General features: G+C 37.5%; 11 non-coding genes across 11 annotated transcripts; all 11 read left to right on the top strand.

Moving 5' to 3' along the window:
• Positions 1 to 170: 170 nt before the first annotated feature.
• Trnah-gug (transfer RNA histidin (anticodon GUG)) lies at positions 171 to 242 on the top strand. The gene has a single exon. It is a non-coding gene; the product is annotated as a tRNA-His (tRNA).
• Positions 243 to 1,634: 1,392 nt separating this feature from the next.
• Trnah-gug (transfer RNA histidin (anticodon GUG)) lies at positions 1,635 to 1,706 on the top strand. Its single transcript has one exon. It is a non-coding gene; the product is annotated as a tRNA-His (tRNA).
• A 218-nt stretch (positions 1,707 to 1,924) lies between these two features.
• Trnah-gug (transfer RNA histidin (anticodon GUG)) lies at positions 1,925 to 1,996 on the top strand. The gene has a single exon. It is a non-coding gene; the product is annotated as a tRNA-His (tRNA).
• Positions 1,997 to 2,218: 222 nt separating this feature from the next.
• On the top strand, positions 2,219 to 2,290 carry Trnah-gug (transfer RNA histidin (anticodon GUG)). Its single transcript has one exon. It is a non-coding gene; the product is annotated as a tRNA-His (tRNA).
• A 513-nt stretch (positions 2,291 to 2,803) lies between these two features.
• Trnah-gug (transfer RNA histidin (anticodon GUG)) lies at positions 2,804 to 2,875 on the top strand. Its single transcript has one exon. It is a non-coding gene; the product is annotated as a tRNA-His (tRNA).
• Positions 2,876 to 6,907: 4,032 nt separating this feature from the next.
• Trnah-gug (transfer RNA histidin (anticodon GUG)) lies at positions 6,908 to 6,979 on the top strand. The gene has a single exon. It is a non-coding gene; the product is annotated as a tRNA-His (tRNA).
• A 2,859-nt stretch (positions 6,980 to 9,838) lies between these two features.
• On the top strand, positions 9,839 to 9,910 carry Trnah-gug (transfer RNA histidin (anticodon GUG)). Its single transcript has one exon. It is a non-coding gene; the product is annotated as a tRNA-His (tRNA).
• A 223-nt stretch (positions 9,911 to 10,133) lies between these two features.
• Positions 10,134 to 10,205, top strand: Trnah-gug (transfer RNA histidin (anticodon GUG)). Its single transcript has one exon. It is a non-coding gene; the product is annotated as a tRNA-His (tRNA).
• Positions 10,206 to 10,718: 513 nt separating this feature from the next.
• Trnah-gug (transfer RNA histidin (anticodon GUG)) lies at positions 10,719 to 10,790 on the top strand. The gene has a single exon. It is a non-coding gene; the product is annotated as a tRNA-His (tRNA).
• Positions 10,791 to 11,304: 514 nt separating this feature from the next.
• Positions 11,305 to 11,376, top strand: Trnah-gug (transfer RNA histidin (anticodon GUG)). Its single transcript has one exon. It is a non-coding gene; the product is annotated as a tRNA-His (tRNA).
• A 224-nt stretch (positions 11,377 to 11,600) lies between these two features.
• Trnah-gug (transfer RNA histidin (anticodon GUG)) lies at positions 11,601 to 11,672 on the top strand. The gene has a single exon. It is a non-coding gene; the product is annotated as a tRNA-His (tRNA).
• Positions 11,673 to 13,558: the final 1,886 nt, after the last annotated feature.

The following is a 13,558-nucleotide window of genomic DNA, read 5'->3' as shown; positions in this document are numbered from 1 at the left end:
GACCCCGTTCGCTTGGATGAACAGCTCCTGATGCTTTAATTTTGCTTGTTTTCTCTATTACACCGAATTATGTTGTGTATCGACTTCAAACATAACGTAATACATTTCTTAATCAACGCATTGCAGCTCAGTGCTTTGAACAAGACATATACAGATAACAATCTCACATCACCGTGATCGTATAGTGGTTAGTACATTGCGTTGTGGCCGCAATAACCCAGGTTCGAATCCTGGTCACGGCATTACAAGAATCAGTGATAGGAAAGTGAACATATATTTCTGTATCGATTAAAATATCTCCGTTCGCTAGAGAAAACAGTCCTATGAATTTATTTTGTTATTTTCTTTATATCACTGAATTATGTTGTGTATCGGCTTCGAACATAGCGTAATATACTTCTTAATCAACGCCTTGCAGCAGAGTGTTTTGAACAAGGCATGTATAGTCAATCTCACATAAGCCGTGATCGTATAGTGGTTAGTACATTGCGTTGTGGCCGCCATCACCCAGGTTCGAATCCTGGGCACGGCATTACGAGAATCAGTAATAGGAAAGTTAACATATATTTTTGTATCGATTAAATTGACCCCGTTCGCTTGGATGAACAGCTTCTCATGCTTTAATTTTGCTTGTTTTCTTTATTACACCGAATTATATTGTGTATCGACTTCAAAAATAACGTAATACATTTCTTAATCAACGCATTGCAGCACAGTGTTTTGAACAAGACATATATAGATAACAATCTCACATCAGCCGTGATCGTATAGTGGTTAGTACATTGCGTTGTAGCCGCAATAACCCAGGTTCGAATCCTGGTCATTTCATTGGAAGAATCTGTGATAGGAAGTTAACGTGTACTTCTGTATCGATTAAATTGTCTTCGTTCGATAGAGAAAACAGTCCTATGCATTCATTTTGTTTTTTCTTTTTAAATAACCGAATTATGTTGTGTATCGACTTCAAACATAACGAAATATACTTCTTAATCATCGCATTGCAGCAGAGTGTTTTGAACAAGACATATATGGTTAACAATCTTATATCAGCCGTGATCGTATAGTGGTTATTACATTGCGTTGTGGCAGCAATAACCCAGGTTCGAGTCCTGGTCATTTCATTAGATGAATCTGTGATAGGAAGTTAACGTGTACTTCTGTATCGATTAAATTGTCTCCGTTCCATAGAGAAAACAGTCCTATGCATTCATTTTGTTTATTCTTTTTAAATAACTGAATTATGTTGCGTATCGGCTTCAAACATAACGTAATATACTTCTTAATCATCGCCTTGCAGCAGAGTGTTTTGAACAAGGCATGTATAGTCAATCTCACATAAGCCGTGATCGTATAGTGGTTAGTACATTGCGTTGTGGCCGCCATAACCCAGGTTCAAATCCTGGGCACGGCATTACAGGAATCAGTAATAGGAAAGTGAACATATATTTCTGTATCGATTAAATTGACCCGGTTCGCTTGGATGAACAGCTCCTGATGCTTCAATTTTGCTTGTTTTCTCTATTACACCGAATTATGTTGTGTATCGACTTTAAACATAACGTAATACATTTCTTAATCAATGCATTGCAGCTCAGTGCTTTGAACAAGACATATACAGATAACAATCTCACATCACCGTGATCGTATAGTGGTTAGTACATTGCGTTGTGGCCGCAATAACCCAGGTTCGAATCCTGGTCACGGCATTACAAGAATCAGTGATAGGAAAGTGAACATATATTTCTGTATCGATTAAAATATCTCCGTTCGCTAGAGAAATCAGTCCTATGAATTCAATTTGTTATTTTCTTTATATCACCGAATTATGTTGTGTATCGGCTTCGAACATAACGTAATATACTTCTTAATCATCGCCTTGCAGCAGAGTGTTTTGAGCAAAGCATGTATAGTCAATCTCACATAAGCCGTGATCGTATAGTGGTTAGTACATTGTGTTGTGGCCGCCATAACCCAGGTTCGAATCCTGGTCACGGCATTACAAGAGTCAATGATAGGATAGTGAACATGTACTTCTGTATCAATTAAATTGTCTCCGTTGGCTAGAGAAAACAGTCCTATGCATTTATTTTGTTTATTTTCTTTATATAACCGAATTATGTTGTGTATCAACTTCAAACATGACGAAATTTACTTCTTAATCATCGCATTGCAGCAGAGTGTTTTGAACAATAAATATATGGTTAACAATCTCATATGAGCCGTGATCGTATAGTGGTTAGTACATTGCGTTGTGGCCGCAATAACCAAGGTTCGAATCCTGGTCACGGCATTACAAGAATCAGTGATAGGAATTTGAACATATATTTCTGTATCGATTAAATTATCTCCGTTCGCTAGAGAAATCAGTGCTATGCATTTATTTTGTTTATTTTCTTTATATAACCGAATTATGTTGTGTATCGACTTCAAATATAACGAAATATACTTTTTAATTATGGCATTGCAGCAGAGTGTTTTGAACAAGACATATATGGTTAACAATCTTATATCAGCCGTGATCGTATAGTAGTTAGTACATTCCGTTGTGGCCGCAATAACCCAGGTTCGAATCCTGGTCACGGCATTACAAGAATCAGTGATAGAAAAGTGAACATATAATTCTGTATCGATTAAAATATCTCCGTTTCATAGAGAAAACAGTCCTATGCATTCATTTTGTTTATTCTTTTTAAGTAACCGAATTATGTTGTGTATCGACTTCAAACATAACGAAATATACTTCTTAATCATCGCATTTCAGCAGAGTGTTTTGAACAAGGCATGTATAGTCAATCTCACATAAGCCGTGATCGTATAGTGGTTAGTACATTGCGTTGTGGCCGCAATAACCCAGGTTCGAATCCTGGTCACGGCATTACAAGAATCAGTGATAGGAAAGTGAACATATATTTCTGTATGGATTAAAATGTCTCTGTTCGCTAGAGAAGACAGTCCTATGAATTCATTTTGTTTATTTTCTTTATATCACCGAATTATGTTGTGTATCGGCTTCAAACATAACGAAATATACTTCTTAATCATCGCATTGCAGCAGAGTGTTTTAAACAAAGCAGGTATAGTCAATCTCACATAAGCCGTGATCGTATAGTGGTTAGTACATTGCGTTGTGGCCGCCATAACCCAGGTTCGAATCCTGGGCACGGCATTACAGGAATCAGTAATAGGAAAGTGAACATATATTTCTGTATCGATTAAATTGACTTCGTTCGATAGAGAAAACAGTCCTATGCATTCATTTTGTTTTTTCTTTTTAAATAACCGAATTATGTTGTGTATCGACTTCAAACATAACGAAATATACTTCTTAATCATCGCATTGCATCAGAGTGTTTTGAACAAGACATATATGGTTAACAATCTTATATCAGCCGTGATCGTATAGTGGTTAGTACATTGCGTTGTGGCCGCAATAACCCAGGTTCGAGTCCTGGTCATTTCATTAGATGAATCTGTGATAGGAAGTTAACGTGTACTTCTGTATCGATTAAATTGTCTCCGTTCCATAGAGAAAACAGTCCTATGCATTCATTTTGTTTATTCTTTTTAAATAACTGAATTATGTTGCGTATCGGCTTCAAACATAACGTAATATACTTCTTAATCATCGCCTTGCAGCAGAGTGTTTTAAACAAAGCAGGTATAGTCAATCTCACATAAGCCGTGATCGTATAGTGGTAAGTACATTGCGTTGTGGCCGCCATAACCCAGGTTCGAATCCTGGGCACGGCATTACAGGAATCAGTAATAGGAAAGTGAACATATATTTCTGTATCGATTAAATTGACCCCGTTCGCTTGGATGAACAGCTCCTGATGCTTTAATTTTGCTTGTTTTCTCTATTACACCGAATTATGTTGTGTATCGACTTCAAACATAACGTAATACATTTCTTAATCAACGCATTGCAGCTCAGTGCTTTGAACAAGACATATACAGATAACAATCTCACATCACCGTGATCGTATAGTGGTTAGTACATTGCGTTGTGGCCGCAATAACCCAGATTCGAATCCTGGTCACGGCATTACAAGAATCAGTGATAGGAAAGTGAACATATATTTCTGTATCGATTAAAATATCTCCGTTCGCTAGAGAAAACAGTCCTATGAATTCATTTTGTTATTTTCTTTATATAACCGAATTATGTTGTGTATCGACTTCAAACATGACGAAATTTACTTCTTAATCATCGCATTGCAGCTCAGTGCTTTGAACAAGACATATACAGATTACAAACTCACATAAGCCGTGATCGTATAGTGGTTAGTACATTGCGTTGTGGCCGCCATCACCCAGGTTCGAATCCTGGGCACGGCATTACGAGAATCAGTAATAGGAAAGTGAACATATATTTTTGTATCGATTAAATTGACCCCGTTCGCTTGGATGAACAGCTTCTCATGCTTTAATTTTGCTTGTTTTCTTTATTACACCGAATTATGTTGTGTATCGACTTCAAACATAACGTAATACATTTCTTAATCAACGCATTGCAGCACAGTGTTTTGAACAAGACATATATAGATAACAATCTCACATCAGCCGTGATCGTATAGTGGTTAGTACATTGCGTTGTGGCCGCAATAACACAGGTTCGAATCCTGGTCATTTCATTGGAAGAATCTGTGATAGGAAGTTAACGTGTACTTCTGTATCGATTAAATTGACTTCGTTCGATAGAGAAAACAGTCCTATGCATTCATTTTGTTTTTTCTTTTTAAATAACCGAATTATGTTGTGTATCGACTTCAAACATAACGAAATATACTTCTTAATCATCGCATTGCAGCAGAGTGTTTTGAACAACACATATATGGTTAACAATCTTATATCAGCCGTGATCGTATAGTGGTTAGTACATTGCGTTGTGGCCGCAATAACCCAGGTTCGAGTCCTGGTCATTTCATTAGATGAATCTGTGATAGGAAGTTAACGTGTACTTCTGTATCGATTAAATTGTCTCCGTTCCATAGAGAAAACAGTCCTATGCATTCATTTTGTTTATTCTTTTTAAATAACTGAATTATGTTGCGTATCGGCTTCAAACATAACGTAATATACTTCTTAATCATCGCCTTGCAGCAGAGTGTTTTAAACAAAGCAGGTATAGTCAATCTCACATAAGCCGTGATCGTATAGTGGTTAGTACATTGCGTTGTGGCCGCCATAACCCAGGTTCGAATCCTGGGCACGGCATTACAGGAATCAGTAATAGGAAAGTGAACATATATTTCTGTATCGATTAAATTGACCCCGTTCGCTTGGATGAACAGCTCCTGATGCTTTAATTTTGCTTGTTTTCTCTATTACACCGAATTATGTTGTGTATCGACTTCAAACATAACGTAATACATTTCTTAATCAACGCATTGCAGCTCAGTGCTTTGAACAAGACATATACAGATAACAATCTCACATCACCGTGATCGTATAGTGGTTAGTACATTGCGTTGTGGCCGCAATAACCCAGGTTCGTATCCTGGTCACGGCATTACAAGAATCAGTGATAGGAAAGTGAACATATATTTCTGTATCGATTAAAATATCTCCGTTCGCTAGAGAAAACAGTCCTATGAATTCATTTTGTTATTTTCTTTATATAACCGAATTATGTTGTGTATCGACTTCAAACATGACGAAATTTACTTCTTAATCATCGCATTGCAGCTCAGTGCTTTGAACAAGACATATACAGATTACAAACTCACATAAGCCGTGATCGTATAGTGGTTAGTACATTGCGTTGTGGCCGCCATCACCCAGGTTCGAATCCTGGGCACGGCATTACGAGAATCAGTAATAGGAAAGTGAACATATATTTTTGTATCGATTAAATTGACCCCGTTCGCTTGGATGAACAGCTTCTCATGCTTTAATTTTGCTTGTTTTCTTTATTACACCGAATTATGTTGTGTATCGACTTCAAACATAACGTAATACATTTCTTAATCAACGCATTGCAGCACAGTGTTTTGAACAAGACATATATAGATAACAATCTCACATCAGCCGTGATCGTATAGTGGTTAGTACATTGCGTTGTGGCCGCAATAACACAGGTTCGAATCCTGGTCATTTCATTGGAAGAATCTGTGATAGGAAGTTAACGTGTACTTCTGTATCGATTAAATTGACTTCGTTCGATAGAGAAAACAGTCCTATGCATTCATTTTGTTTTTTCTTTTTAAATAACCGAATTATGTTGTGTATCGACTTCAAACATAACGAAATATACTTCTTAATCATCGCATTGCAGCAGAGTGTTTTGAACAACACATATATGGTTAACAATCTTATATCAGCCGTGATCGTATAGTGGTTAGTACATTGCGTTGTGGCCGCAATAACCCAGGTTCGAGTCCTGGTCATTTCATTAGATGAATCTGTGATAGGAAGTTAACGTGTACTTCTGTATCGATTAAATTGTCTCCGTTCCATAGAGAAAACAGTCCTATGCATTCATTTTGTTTATTCTTTTTAAATAACTGAATTATGTTGCGTATCGGCTTCAAACATAACGTAATATACTTCTTAATCATCGCCTTGCAGCAGAGTGTTTTAAACAAAGCAGGTATAGTCAATCTCACATAAGCCGTGATCGTATAGTGGTTAGTACATTGCGTTGTGGCCGCCATAACCCAGGTTCGAATCCTGGGCACGGCATTACAGGAATCAGTAATAGGAAAGTGAACATATATTTCTGTATCGATTAAATTGACCCCGTTCGCTTGGATGAACAGCTCCTGATGCTTTAATTTTGCTTGTTTTCTCTATTACACCGAATTATGTTGTGTATCGACTTCAAACATAACGTAATACATTTCTTAATCAACGCATTGCAGCTCAGTGCTTTGAACAAGACATATACAGATAACAATCTCACATCACCGTGATCGTATAGTGGTTAGTACATTGCGTTGTGGCCGCAATAACCCAGGTTCGAATCCTGGTTACGGCATTACAAGAATCAGTGATAGGAAAGTGAACATATATTTCTGTATCGATTAAAATATCTCCGTTCGCTAGAGAAAACAGTCCTATGAATTCATTTTGTTATTTTCTTTATATAACCGAATTATGTTGTGTATCGACTTCAAACATGACGAAATTTACTTCTTAATCATCGCATTGCAGCTCAGTGCTTTGAACAAGACATATACAGATAACAATCTCACATAAGCCGTGATCGTATAGTGGTTAGTACATTGCGTTGTGGCCGCCATCACCCAGGTTCGAATCCTGGGCACGGCATTACGAGAATCAGTAATAGGAAAGTGAACATATATTTTTGTATCGATTAAATTGACCCCGTTCGCTTGGATGAACAGCTTCTCATGCTTTAATTTTGCTTGTTTTCTTTATTACACCGAATTATGTTGTGTATCGACTTCAAACATAACGTAATACATTTCTTAATCAACGCATTGCAGCACAGTGTTTTGAACAAGACATATATAGATAACAATCTCACATCAGCCGTGATCGTATAGTGGTTAGTACATTGCGTTGTGGCCGCAATAACACAGGTTCGAATCCTGGTCATTTCATTGGAAGAATCTGTGATAGGAAGTTAACGTGTACTTCTGTATCGATTAAATTGACTTCGTTCGATAGAGAAAACAGTCCTATGCATTCATTTTGTTTTTTCTTTTTAAATAACCGAATTATGTTGTGTATCGACTTCAAACATAACGAAATATACTTCTTAATCATCGCATTGCAGCAGAGTGTTTTGAACAACACATATATGGTTAACAATCTTATATCAGCCGTGATCGTATAGTGGTTAGTACATTGCGTTGTGGCCGCAATAACCCAGGTTCGAGTCCTGGTCATTTCATTAGATGAATCTGTGATAGGAAGTTAACGTGTACTTCTGTATCGATTAAATTGTCTCCGTTCCATAGAGAAAACAGTCCTATGCATTCATTTTGTTTATTCTTTTTAAATAACTGAATTATGTTGCGTATCGGCCTCAAACATAACGTAATATACTTCTTAATCATCGCCTTGCAGCAGAGTGTTTTAAACAAAGCAGGTATAGTCAATCTCACATAAGCCGTGATCGTATAGTGGTTAGTACATTGCGTTGTGGCCGCCATAACCCAGGTTCGAATCCTGGGCACGGCATTACAGGAATCAGTAATAGGAAAGTGAACATATATTTCTGTATCGATTAAATTGACCCCGTTCGCTTGGATGAACAGCTCCTGATGCTTTAATTTTGCTTGTTTTCTCTATTACACCGAATTATGTTGTGTATCGACTTCAAACATAACGTAATACATTTCTTAATCAACGCATTGCAGCTCAGTGCTTTGAACAAGACATATACAGATAACAATCTCACATCACCGTGATCGTATAGTGGTTAGTACATTGCGTTGTGGCCGCAATAACCCAGGTTCGAATCCTGGTCACGACATTACAAGAATCAGTGATAGGAAAGTGAACATATATTTCTGTAACGATTAAAATATCTCCGTTCGCTAGAGAAAACAGTCCTATGAATTTATTTTGTTATTTTCTTTATATCACTGAATTATGTTGTGTATCGGCTTCGAACATAGCGTAATATACTTCTTAATCATCGCCTTGCAGCAGAGTGTTTTGAACAAGGCATGTATAGTCAATCTCACATAAGCCGTGATCGTATAGTGGTTAGTACATTGCGTTGTGGCCGCCATCACCCAGGTTCGAATCCTGGGCACGGCATTACGAGAATCAGTAATAGGAAAGTGAACATATATTTTTGTATCGATTAAATTGACCCCGTTCGCTTGGATGAACAGCTTCTCATGCTTTAATTTTGCTTGTTTTCTTTATTACACCGAATTATATTGTGTATCGACTTCAAACATAACGTAATACATTTCTTAATCAACGCATTGCAGCACAGTGTTTTGAACAAGACATATATAGATAACAATCTCACATCAGCCGTGATCGTATAGTGGTTAGTACATTGCGTTGTGGCCGCAATAACCCAGGTTCGAATCCTGATCATTTCATTGGAAGAATCTGTGATAGGAAGTTAACGTGTACTTCTGTATCGATTAAATTGAATTCGTTCGATAGAGAAAACAGTCCTATGCATTCATTTTGTTTTTTCTTTTTAAATAACCGAATTATGTTGTGTATCGACTTCAAACATAACGAAATATACTTCTTAATCATCGCATTGCAGCAGAGTGTTTTGAACAAGACATATATGGTTAACAATCTTATATCAGCCGTGATCGTATAGTGGTTATTACATTGCGTTGTGGCCGCAATAACCCAGGTTCGAGTCCTGGTCATTTCATTAGATGAATCTGTGACAGGAAGTTAACGTGTACTTCTGTATCGATTAAATTGTCTCCGTTCCATAGAGAAAACAGTCCTATGCATTCATTTTGTTTATTCTTTTTAAATAACTGAATTATGTTGCGTATCGGCTTCAAACATAACGTAATATACTTCTTAATCATCGCCTTGCAGCAGAGTGTTTTGAACAAGGCATGTATAGTCAATCTCACATAAGCCGTGATCGTATAGTGGTTAGTACATTACGTTGTGGCCGCCATCACCCAGGTTCGAATCCTGGGCACGGCATTACGAGAATCAGTAATAGGAAAGTGAACATATATTTCTGTATCGATTAAATTGACCCCGTTCGCTTGGATGAACAGCTCCTGATGCTTTAATTTTGCTTGTTTTCTCTATTACACCGAATTATGTTGTGTATCGACTTCAAACATAACGTAATACATTTCTTAATCAACGCATTGCAGCTCAGTGCTTTGAACAAGACATATACAGATAACAATCTCACATCACCGTGATCGTATAGTGGTTAGTACATTGCGTTGTGGCCGCAATAACCCAGGTTCGAATCCTGGTCACGGCATTACAAGAATCAGTGATAGGAAAGTGAACATATATTTCTGTATCGATTAAATTGACCCCGTTCGCTTGGATGAACAGCTCCTGATGCTTTAATTTTGCTTGTTTTCTCTATTACACCGAATTATGTTGTGTATCGACTTCAAACATAACGTAATACATTTCTTAATCAACGCATTGCAGCTCAGTGCTTTGAACAAGACATATACAGATAACAATCTCACATTACCGTGATTGTATAGTGGTTAGTACATTGCGTTGTGGCCGCAATAGCCCAGGTTCGAATCCTGGTCACGGCATTACAAGAATCAGTGATAGGAAAGTGAACATATATTTCTGTATCGATTAAAATATCTCCGTTCGCTAGAGAAAACAGTCCTATGAATTCATTTTGTTATTTTCTTTATATCACCGAATTATGTTGTGTAGCGGCTTCGAACATAGCGTAATATACTTCTTAATCATCGCCTTGCAGCAGAGTGTTTTGAACAAGGCTTGTATAGTCAATCTCACATAAGCCGTGATCGTATAGTGGTTAGTACATTACGTTGTGGCCGCCATCACCCAGGTTCGAATCCTGGGCACGGCATTACGAGAATCAGTAATAGGAAAGTGAACATATATTTCTGTATCGATTAAATTGACCCCGTTCGCTTGGATGAACAGCTCCTGATGCTTTAATTTTGCTTGTTTTCTCTATTACACCGAATTATGTTGTGTATCGACTTCAAACATAACGTAATACATTTCTTAATCAACGCATTGCAGCTCAGTGCTTTGAACAAGACATATACAGATAACAATCTCACATCACCGTGATCGTATAGTGGTTAGTACATTGCGTTGTGGCCGCAATAACCCAGGTTCGAATCCTGGTCACGGCATTACAAGAATCAGGTATAGGAAAGTGAACATATATTTCTGTATCGATTAAAATATCTCCGTTCGCTAGAGAAAACAGTCCTATGAATTCATTTTGTTTATTCTTTTTAAATAACTGAATTATGTTGCGTATCGGCTTCAAACATAACGTAATATACTTCTTAATCATCGCCTTGCAGCAGAGTGTTTTGAACAAGGCATGTATAGTCAATCTCACATAAGCCGTGATCGTATAGTGGTTAGTACATTGCGTTGTGGCCGCCATAACCCAGGTTCGAATCCTGGGCACGGCATTACAGGAATCAGTGATAGGAAAGTGAACATATATTTCTGTATCGATTAAATTGACCCCGTTCGCTTGGACGAACAGCTCCTGATGCTTTAATTTTGCTTGTTTTCTCTATTACACCGAATTATGTTGTGTATCGACTTCAAACATAACGTAATACATTTCTTAATCAACGCATTGCAGCTCAGTGCTTTGAACAAGACATATACAGATAACAATCTCACATCACCGTGATCGTATAGTGGTTAGTACATTGCGTTGTGGCCGCAATAACCCAGGTTCGAATCCTGGTCACGGCATTACAAGAATCAGTGATAGGAAAGTGAACATATATTTCTGTATCGATGAAATTGACCCCGTTCGCTTGGATGAACAGCTCCTGATGCTTTAATTTTGCTTGTTTTCTCTGTTACACCGAATTATGTTGTGTATCGACTTCAAACATAACGTAATACATTTCTTAATCAACGCATTGCAGCTCAGTGCTTTGAACAAGACATATACAGATAACAATCTCACATAAGCCGTGATCGTATAGTGGTTAGTACATTGCGTTGTGGCCGCAATAACCCAGGTTCGAATCCTGGTCACGGCATTACAAGAATCAGTGATAGGATAGTGAACATATATTTCTGTATCGATTAAAATATCTCCGTTCGCTAGAGAAAACAGTCCTATGAATTCATTTTGTTATTTTCTTTATATCACTGAATTATGTTGTGTATCGGCTTCGAACATAGCGTAATATACTTCTTAATCATCGCCTTGCAGCAGAGTGTTTTGAACAAGGCATGTATAGTCAATCTCACATAAGCCGTGATCGTATAGTGGTTAGTATATTGCGTTGTGGCCGCCATCACCCAGGTTCGAATCCTGGGCACGGCATTACGAGAATCAGTAATAGGAAAGTGAACATATATTTTTGTATCGATTAAGTTGACCCCGTTCGCTTGGATGAACAGCTTCTCATGCTTTAATTTTGCTTGTTTTCTTTATTACACCGAATTATATTGTGTATCGACTTCAAACATAACGAAATATACTTCTTAATCATCGCATTGCAGCAGAGTGTTTTGAACAAGACATATATCGTTAACAATCTTATATCAGCCGTGATCGTATAGTGGTTAGTACATTGCGTTGTGGCCGCAATAACCCAGGTTCGAGACCTGGTCATTTCATTATGAGAATCTGTGATACGAAGTTAACATGTACTTTTGTATCGATTAAATTGTCTCCGTTCCATAGAGAAAACAGTCCTATGCATTCATTTTGTTTTTTCTTTTTAAATAACCGAATTATGTTGTGTATCGACTTCAAACATAACGAAATATACTTCTTAATCATCGCATTGCAGCAGAGTGTTTTGAACAAGACATATATGGATAACAATCTTATATCAGCCGTGATCGTATAGTGGTTAGTACATTGCGTTGTGGCCGCAATAACCCAGGTTAGAGTCCTGGTCATTTCATTAGAAGAATCTGTGATATAGGAAGTTAACGTGTACTTCTGTATCGATTAAATTGTCTCCGTTCCATAGAGAAAACAGTCCTATGCATTCATTTCCTGTATTCTTTTTAAATAACCAAATTATGTTGTGTATCGACTTCAAACATAACGAAATATACTTCTTAATCATCGCATTGCAGCAGAGTGTTTTGAACAAGACATATATGGTTAACAATCTTATATCAGCCGTGATCGTATTGTAGTTAGTACATTGCGTTGTGGCCGCAATAACTCAGGTTCGAATCCTGGTCACGGCATTACAAGAATCAGTGATACGAAAGTGAACATACATTTCTGTATCGATTAAAATATCTCCGTTCGCTAGAGAAAACAATCCTATGATTTCATTTTGTTATTCTCTTTATGTCACCGAATTATGTTATGTATCAGCTTCAAACATAACGTGATATACCTCTTAATCATCGCCTTGCAGCAGAGTGTTTTGAACAAGGCATGTATAGTCAATCCCACATAAACCGTGATCGTATAGTGGTTAGTACATTCCGTTGTGGCCGCAATAGCCCAGGTTCGAATCCTGGTCACGGCATTACAAGAATCAGTGATAGGAAAGTGAACATGTATTTCCGTATTGATTAAGTTGACCCCGTTTGCTTTGATGAACAGCTCCTGATGCTTTAATTTTGGTTGTTTTCTCTATTACACCGAATAATTTTGTGTATCGACTTCAAACATAACGTAATACATTTCTTAATCATCGCCTTGCAGCAGAGTGTTTTGAACAAGGCATGTATAGTCAAGACCACATAAACCGTGATCGTATAGTGGTTAGTACATTCCGTTGTGGCCGCAATAGCCCAGATTCGAATCCTGGTCACGGCATTACAAGAATCAGTGATAGGAAAGTGAACATGTATTTCCGTATTGATTAAGTTGACCCCGTTCGCTTTGATGAATAGCTCCTGATGCTTTAATTTTGGTTGTTTTCTCTATTACACCGAATAATTTTGT

The sequence above is a fragment of the Hydractinia symbiolongicarpus genome, chromosome 5 (assembly GCF_029227915.1).
Source record: "Hydractinia symbiolongicarpus strain clone_291-10 chromosome 5, HSymV2.1, whole genome shotgun sequence".
Taxonomy (NCBI): domain Eukaryota; kingdom Metazoa; phylum Cnidaria; class Hydrozoa; order Anthoathecata; family Hydractiniidae; genus Hydractinia; species Hydractinia symbiolongicarpus.
Note: the sequence above shows the minus strand (reverse complement) of the source record. Positions and strands in the feature narration are given on the sequence as shown.